A 9,746-nucleotide genomic window follows, 5' to 3' on the forward strand; every position below is an offset into this window, starting at 1 on the left:
CTTGTGGAGTCCAAGGGTGAGTCCGAGTAATTGAACACTGAAAACTATTTTTTCACTAAGTAATTTGTTTAGTTTTCATTTGATTTCAATTGTTAATAAAAATTACATTTGTCAATTAAGATGTCTAGTAAAAAAAAATTTTCACATTGAAAAAATTGTAATATTTCCATCCTAAATTGGAAAAGAAAAAGTATACAATGAGGCCATTTAACTTTGGTACACAGTGACCACCATGTGAAAAATAATCAAAGCATAATTAATTAACTAGACTTATTTATTTAGCTTCTTAACAATAAATTTTTACTTGACAAATTTTATTTACCTTTGATACAAAGCAATCACAATGTAAAAAATAATCAAAGCATAATTAGTTAACTAGATGTGTTTATTTAGCCTCTTGACAATAAATTTTGACTTGACAAATTTCATTGTTGTCATGTACCTTTTCAAAAATTTACTTTCTTACTAATTTTTTTGAGTTTTTTGCATTAAGCAATTGTTAGATCATTGGGACAGTAAAGTCCAGTCTATCTTCTTCAAATGATGCCGATGGAGAGTTTTCCCATGGCAAAAACAAGATGAGGACATAAATTACCCATTTAAATGATTGAAGGCCCGACACAGCATGAAGAAATTAGGAATCAAAGAGGTGCACGTTTCCACTCTCGACAATTATCCTCGCTTATGGTTTTGCGCCAAAGATGAGGAGGTGCATCATCTAACACTCTCCCACTAAATTCTTTTCCAAAATGAGAAGAATGCACTCGTTGGAGGGTAGAAGTGTGCTCTAACCCTTGTGGAAGCATCCTCAATTTGAGACAAAACTTAATCTCCAGAGATTGAAGGCATGGTATGGATCCTTCCTCCAATCTCTTCCACTCCTCTAACTTTTCTAAATTAAAAAGTTCCAAGTGTTGGAGTCGAGGAAAGCCTCCAGCAATGCAATGCATCTTCCTTCCCTTGTATGCATTGTGATGTAATTTTAGAATTTTGAGGTACGGCAACTCTTGGAGCTTTAAGAACCCCACCTCATTCAATTCACTATACCATAAAACCAACTTGGTGAGGTTTGGAAGGCTCCCAAACCAGCTTGGTACCTTCCCTAACTTTCCTTGTAACATCAATTTCTCAATAGCCAATGGCGGGCTTGAAATTGCCTCCAAATTATGCACTGTTCCATACTTCTGTAGAGTTAGAGAACGGAGGCATTTTAGCTGTCCAATGGACCCGTAGACGGCTGGAATGTCTTTGTCCACCATATAAAAAACACGTACTTTCCTGAGGTGAGAGAAATTGCCCAATGGCTCTCGTATGAGGTCGAGGTCGAGGCCATCTGTCCACAACGCTTGGAGGCATCTCGGACTCCCTGCCTTTACATGCAAGTGATATTTGCATAAAGGTGTCTCAAACTTGGCAACTCTAAGCTCCAACTTCTTCTTCTAGAAATCGTAACATCGCGAGGCCTCAAGTCCAGCACTCGCAAGTATTGAACATTTCTTATGGACTTTAGAATCTCACAACCGATACAGCTTCCTCGAAAACTCAAGAAGCTAAGAAGAACCAAACTTCCCAATTCTTTTAATGAGCATTGAACATTAATACCCTCCAGTAACAATACCCGGACTAGCTTAGCATTGTGTTCGGAAATGGTTTTCCCTCTTGAAAGTGAGCAAAAAGAGAAATGAGCGAATTTTAGAAGGAGATTTATGGGATGAAACGTGGCCATCAATACCTTGATAAGAGGCAAGACGACGAGACCGTTCAGAGGTGTTCTCTTTACTTGCGACCACCCCAAGGAAGTTCTGCTCTTGGGCTATTCTTAAGCCCATATCACGTACGAGGTCATGATTTGATGTGTCCACTCGAATTCATACTTTCCACCTGTATCATACTTCTACCCACCAATTCTTCAAGCCACTCCTCTGCCACATCTTCTAACATCTCATCTCCTCTCTTTTCAATAAACCCTTCACCCACCCATAATTCTATTAATCTCGTCCTTCTCATCTTGTAGTCTTCCGGGTAAGCAGATAAAACTAAGAAACATGAAATCGAAATAACTTAATGCTAGTATCTCAGAGATTTTGATCTTACCTCTATCTTGATAATAGCTGAAGCCGTCAAGCACTTTCTGCCATTCCCATGCTGTCCTTCTATCCTCGGTCATGAATTTCATGGATAGCAGACCACCAACCACAACAAGTGCCAAGGGTAACCCTCCACGTCTGTCTACAATGCCATGGCTAATATCTGCCAAATATTGGGGACATTTTCCATCGTTTTTCACTAGAGCCTTTTTGCAGAACAACTCCCAGCTCTCATTTTCTGGCAGGGGTTCAAGACAATAGATGGTGCTTCTATCCACCATCTTGGCCAGGTCCGTGTTTCGAGTTGTTATTAAAACCCTATTGCCATTGTTCGCATCAGGTAGAGCCTCTCTTAGAGACTCCCATGCTTGGATTTCCCATATATCATCCAACACTATTAAATACTTCCTCGTGCTCAAATGAGTATGCAAAACCTCCTTCAACCTTTGTTCACTCATATTTTGTAATCCCTCATCTGAACCTACAACCTTACTGACCATGCCACGAAGTATCTCAATTATGTTGTAAGTCTGAGATACACTTACCCAATCAAAATGAATGAAGCGTGGCCTTATATCTTCCCCATTATAGGCTTTCTTTACAAGAGTTGTCTTACCAACTCCCCCCATGCCAACCACAAAAACCACAGAGAGTTGTGCTCCCCCATCCAATAGTGATTCCTTTAAAGAATTCACTTTCTTCTCGATCCCCACTAAATCCCGTTCGACTTCTAGAGATGATGCTTTTCTCATCTCTCTGAAAGTTTGGGCTCTAGAACTTGTGGCTTCCCTCGAGTTACTGCTCTGCGGCGCATCATACACAGACCTCGCCCTTGCGATATCGCCAAGCCTATTGCTCATAGCTTCTATCCTCGTACCCACCTCATGGCGACCTCTCAAATGCCAAATCAAACAGGATTAATTTCTCAGAAAACCCATAAATCCCCTTCTATTTTGCTCCATAGCTTGAAAAATAAACATTTCGATGATGTCCTCAGACTCATACGCAAGACCTCGTATTTCTTCTATCAAATTTTTTGTTCTCTCATCATTGTCTCCTATCATGTCCACATCTTTAAGGAAGGCGTTCATCCGCCTTAGCTCAGCCTTAAGTCTGTCGACTTGTTCCCCTATTCCATACAGGAAAATTGCTTCCTGTAGGAGAGGTGTGCTTAATGTTTTCAAGACGCTCGCCACTTCATACGCCATTTCCAAATCTTTCCCCTGCACTCGATGCTCTCTCTCTCTCTCTCTCTCTCTCTCTCAGCTTGTAACAGGAGTTTCAAAGGGTGGGGTGCACCATTTCCTAATTGTTTGATAATAGCAAGTGCTTCATTTTGTTTTTCCCAATGAACACGAAACGACGTTAAAAATGAATGGGAAGACGCGTTTTGTGTAAGCTTCCTGGAAAGAAGGGGTGGCTTCCTCCACAATTGACTTTAATGGAAGCAAGTCGGATGCGCTGTTATGATGGTGACCCTCCAACAACCGTTCATTATGTCTTTTAGAATAGGATATATTGAAACAGTGTCTAATCAAAATTACCATATATAATTGCACAAGGTTTCAACCATAAATCATCCAATTAAGGTGTACCTCTAAATTTTCATTTGGTATAAAAAAATTTTAGGATAGATTTGAAATATATTTTTATTTTTAATTATAAAATTTTAAATTTTAAAAATTGTTTAAATCAAGTAGATCTATAAACACATGAAAATCTTGAAAATAGATGGTCCAATTAATATGTTCCATCATTGTTTTAAATTGCAACCTTATATAAATTTTTTCTAAACATAAATGGTGTTTTTATATACAATTCCATATATATATATATATATATATATATAGTAACCACCGGTATGTTTGCACCTCCCTCTAAAAAATGCAAATAAAATGTAAAAAATTGGATTTTTTTGTAAAATGTACTTGAATATGGATCGATTTTTAATTCAAAAAATTATTTTGCGTACCTTACTGCAAAGGAAAAGACCATGTTCCCATTCATTTGATCGTGTAGTGGATGAGGTGAAGGAAAGGCGTGTGCCCGGATGACCTAACAAAGAAAAAACCGATCCAATAAAAACTACAAAGGGCAAGAAAAGTATTTTTAGAGGATGAATATATGTTAAAATGATTGATCTTTGGCAAAAGGAGTTCACAAACAAAATCAGCCGTTAGATGTGAAGTTGGGCGGTTGACAATGACTAGGTTGAAAGTCTAAAATAAAATTTGTAAACCCAATGACTACCCAATTTGCTAGAATTTACGTGTAACAACTATTAGTTAATGTGACTTTATATTAAAGGTAAATGGTCATAGAGCATAGAGTTCTATTTTGATCGAGTTACTCAAGTTGGAGCCCTTGTCAAACCTAAGTTGTTCGATCGAGTTACTCAAGTTCGAGCCCTTGTCAAACCTGAGTTGCCCCAAGTTAGAGGTTCAACTTGAGGACCTTATAAAATTTTAAAAACAAATTTATAAAAAATCCTTAAAAAAATAAGAAAGATAAAAATGTTTTTCATCATTTTTCCATAGATTGGAAAGTATTTTGGTACGAATGCTTATTTTTTATATTTTCCCATTTTTTTGAAAAAATTCAAAAATACTCTTGATATTAATGATTTCCAATTCGGATCCGTCAAGTCGGATCCAGTTCGCTTATTTTTAAAACTTTGGAGAAACTTAAAAGCTTCTCATGCAATGAGTCGGCATGCGGTGAAATAGGATATAAGCTTCTCATGAAATGGGTTGGCATGCACCACCACTTACGCACTCATGCAATGAGACCACCACTTATGTAAAGTGAGATATAAATGAAAATAAATTGAGTTCATGTCGTAAGAAAAAAAGAATATAAATGGCAATAATTAATAGTGGGCTCCAGTAATTTTCAACGTTTTTCTTTTTCTTTCTGAAATTTTTGAAACTCTCTGCACTTATTTGCAATCTAAATTTTTATTCATGCAATTTCTTTGCTTAAATTTGCCAAGGACAACTCCTGTTCATCTCTTCTTCAAAGTTTCTTTTATTTTCTATCCAAATCTGGATTAAACCAGTAATGTAATCCAGAGATGAAATAGGAGCATACATATAATAGAAATAGGAGTAGATGAAAAATAAAATTTAATGAAAAAATTATTAAGGGTTTTACATGCCAACTATGCCAATAAATAATAATAATATCTAGGACGGAATTATCGGAAAAAACCTCAAAAATAATTTAAAAATTATACAAAACCCACAAAAATTTGCGATCAAAATTATTTAAATTGAATATTTAAGAATTAATTTAATATTTTTTAGTATGAATTGATTTAATGTCTCACACAATGAATGTGTCATTTGCTAGTATGGCTTATCATCAACAGAGCACGTATATTATGCTCCTTCAAGAGCATACTGTACATTTAATCCCTCAAAAATACTTACTTGGGAGTTTTTTTTTATATAAATTTTCAGGATCCATCTAATTATTTTTAGATGATTATTTCAAACAATAAAATTTGGATTTTGAGTTCTTGAACGTCTGGATCATTCCTCTTAAAAATTGAACATTTCCAATGCAACCTTGGGATGTCCTTTTTGTTTAGGCTCATAGAGAGTTAATTTTTCTTTTTTTGGTTCTTTTTTCCTTTGAGGTTGATTCTCACGTTCCCAAAATTTGGGATCTAAAACATATTTCTGAGTGTTAGTTTTACCTGCGGAAGTAGATTTGATAATATACTCCACAGGAATAGGAAATCTTTTGCCTAGCCAAAATAATAATTACTATCAAAATAAAATAATATTTATGGGAAAAAATAATAATAATAAGACTCCTTGTGGGGAAATTAAATGGTGCTCAAGAGGTTACATTCACAAAAACACGAGATTTTAAAACTGCTAGAATATTTATCGCATATTTTCCGAGAAATTGAATGGTGTTCTCGGGTGGCAGCATTAATCGTTTTACCTTTCAAAGGTAAAGAAATTGTCTCAAAAGTAAAGAAATTGATTAAGCTTTTGATTTTTTTCAAGACGCATCATTCTTCCTACTACCATATTAACAAAGCTACATGTTTTAGAAGTCTCACAACCCCTCATGGCACCTACAACAATAGTATATTGGGAACGCGCGACTTCTTCCACTTCTTTGAAAGATTCAAAGTCCCCTTTACTAGCTGTGTGTTTTCTGAAATGACCCATACTAAACATGTTTGTTTCGCCTGGAAATATTTATCGCATATTTTTTAAAAAATATTTTTACGTGAAAGAATTTTTTCATATGGTTGGTTAGGTGTGGGAATATTTTTACACTCAAAATTGGTCCCAGTGTATTATTTCAGATCAATTGACGGCTAAATAGTAAAAAAATATTCCATATCTATTTGAAAAGCTCTCACACATAATCATTGGAGGATGTTTTTTCACATGAAAATATTTTCAAAAGATTTTCACATGCACCAAATGTGATCTTAAAATTCTTTGTTAGGGTTTGATAGGTTGGTTTTATCACTTAACAAAAATTAATGAGGCGATTGAATCAGTGTTTATTTAGCTTAGGTTTTAAAAATATTTTCATTTAGATACCTTCGTGTATATTTCATTAAAAATACTCAAATTGCTTATATTTTAGGTTTGTGAGATGTGACCGATAATTCGCCTACCAGAGCCACCTATAAATAACTCAAATAATTCCTTCTTCTTGGCGGTTACAAACATGGAGCACATTTTTCTATTAAAATTCTTTGTTAGGGTATGGAACTAGGAAGAAAATGATGAGATTTTAATAATTTCGCTTCATTTGAATAAGTCGATTAAAAGATACATAAATTTATGACGGTTTTTAGTTCCGAATCCATGATAATTTCGTAATAGAAAATACTTTCTGAAGTTAGACCTAAAACAGTAAAAAACAAGAATATTTAGGTCATGAACATGAACATGAGAATGGCCAAATTATAAAAAGATCCAAATAATATAGATTCTTTAGAAAATTAATAGTTAGCTCATTTAACATGTCATCGACTTTGAGGTCGTTTTTCCAATGTATTATCCTATTAAAAGAGAAAGAAGAGAGGGAACAATGACATCAGAGAATCTGGATTATTGGCTTTAGCTTCAAACCCAAATAATGAGAATCTCTATGCAATACAATAAAAATACATTAAAATTTTAAAAATATCATCAAAAGTTTCTAAAGTAACCCTTATATGCATACAAAGTTGTCATAAAGTATATAAAATTTTAAAAATAGAATTCAAATAAAATTTTGAAAATAGAACTCAAGTGATTCCTTCTTATTGGCAGTTACAAACAGGAGCACATTTTTCTATTAAACTTCTCTATTACGGTATGGAACTAGAAAGAAAATGATGAGATTTTAGTAATTTAGCTACATTTGAATAACTCTATTAAAAGATAAAAAAAATTCAATGCCATTTTTTAGTTCCATATTCATAATAATTTCTCTCCATATTCATAATAATTTCTCAATACAAATTATATGTGAAATTTAGACCTAAAACATAAAAAAACAAGAATATTTAGGGCATGAGAATGGCCAAAACATAAAATTATCCAAGTAGCACTGATTCCTTAAATAGTTATTAGTTAGCTCATTTAACACGTCATTGACATTGAGGTCGTTCTTCTATTGTATTGATATATTAAAAGAGAAAGAAGAGAGGTAACAATGCCATCAGAGAACCAGCATTTTTGGATTTAGGCTTCAAACCAAAATAAAGAGAATCTCTACACAGTAAAATGAAAATACACTAAAAAAAATATATCATCAAAATTGTCTAAAGTAACCCTTATGCAAAGGAGCCATAAAGTATATAAAATTTTAAAATTAGAACTCAAATAAAATTTTAGAAGTAGAACTCAAATAATTCTAGGCAATAGAATGAGAGAAAATACCTTTAGGTGGGCTGACCATGTGCAGCGTATACCCAGTGCAACATATGTTAAGAGGCGCAAGTTGGTTCAAGTGGAAAACTAAAAAAGTGCGAGGGTAGGTAAAAAAGGACATGGTTGCAAGCATTGAGGAAAAACATGAGAACTCATGCCCTCACTGAGGGTATGATCCTTGATAGAGTAAATTGACAAACCAAGATTCTTGTAGCTAACCCTTAATAGTTGAGAAAAGGTTTTGTTGATGATGATGATAGAATTGAGAATATTTAATCCAATTCATTCAGGTTTAAAACTAGGTTTAAAAACTTGAATTAAATAGGGCTTAGCTCTTGTTGAATCATGTATATTATTTTATAATTTTAGGAATTTTAGCATGTTTTAACAAGTTTCAAAAAAGGACTATACGCGTTATTTCCTTTGGTTTTCCTATGGGGTATAACAGGCTTTTTATGTGTTTTTACTGATGTACGTAAAACTCTATGTCGAGTCTTTTGTATATTAATATTTATTTGGATTTTGTAATGGTTTTGCTGGTATTTTAAGTTTGAATGATTTTGTAATGAAAATCAGGAAAAATTCTATGTTGGGTCATTTGGTATATTTTCATACAATTATGTTCCATAATAGTTCTGCAGGCATGTTTTTCTGATAATATCTTCAAACTTGTTGATTTGCATGAGCAGTATTATTTGCAACAGCTTATGCATACCAATGACTACCTGATGATATCCTTTCTTTATATAAGTATTACAAAACTTGTTATTTATTGGATCATCAACGAATTAATCTTTATATGAGTAAAACTAACTTGTTTTTGGCCTGTTTCATTTACTTCTCGTTTCTTGATTCTTTAAATTATGTCATGGCACACTAACCTAAAGGATCTATTTTGACTTTACTCTTTCATCCACACCTTGAGGAGATGCATCATTTCTTGTCCATCTCTACGGAGTTTTTTTTTTCAAACTAGATACTTGTTCTTTCTTCTGTTTTTGTGTATCTGCATTGTTAGGATTGTTTGTATATATTGGTTTAAGTTACTACGAATTGGCCTCTTTCCCTAAATTAGAAAAAATTATAGTATAATACAAGTATAACTATCGAAGTGGCCAATACTTTGAGAAGGTGTGCTGCTCAAACATCCGAGCCGGTAGTCATTCATGATCTATATAATTATCATGTAGAATTGCAAGATAATTGAGATTTACATCTTTATTCTTGGGCCCTAGAGGACTACGCATAGAAGTTAAGGGTAGTCGGGTGCCCCGATTTTAGATCCGTGACCACCGTAGCTGTAGGGTGGGCTCTCTTCATTGCTTGCTTTAATCCCTCTAGAATAACCAACTCTCCCTACAACAAACAAATACGAATCAGAAGAGTTACTCTCAGTACAGACATAATACATGTATGAAATGAATATTTCAAGGTAAGAATAAAAGGAGGTTTGAGGATGTTTAATAGAGAAAGGAATTGGATGCGAATTTCGCCCCAATAAGGCCTCATTCTAGTTAAGGGACATTTTTCATGTGAAAATTTTCATTCCCAACATATGAAGTTCCATCATATTTCTTTAGAAGAAATTTGGATAAGATTTCACTGAACTTTGTTAAGGAATTCACAGTTACCTGATTTCTGAACATGCTTAAATGCTTGTACATCTCGAACAGCAACGCCAGTGTTAGAGAAAATGAGGAGCAACGCAACCACTATGGTACTAAAAATCAGAACACTCTTCGAAGCCATATCTCTGTGTGTGTGT

General features: G+C 34.1%; 1 pseudogene across 1 annotated transcript; it reads right to left on the reverse strand.

Annotated features, from left to right (window-relative positions):
• Positions 1–297: 297 nt before the first annotated feature.
• LOC18429756 (putative disease resistance protein At1g50180) lies at positions 298–9,746 on the reverse strand (annotated as a pseudogene). The gene is made up of 4 exons (XR_016043446.1): positions 9,613–9,746; positions 1,634–9,337; positions 1,522–1,529; positions 298–1,439 (listed from the first exon to the last, which is right to left on the reverse strand). The product of XR_016043446.1 is annotated as a putative disease resistance protein At1g50180 (transcript).

Source organism: Amborella trichopoda, chromosome 10 (assembly GCF_054954075.1).
Source record: "Amborella trichopoda isolate Santa Cruz 75 chromosome 10, AtrichopodaSantaCruz75HAP2 v2.0, whole genome shotgun sequence".
NCBI classification, from domain to species: Eukaryota; Viridiplantae; Streptophyta; class Magnoliopsida; order Amborellales; family Amborellaceae; genus Amborella; species Amborella trichopoda.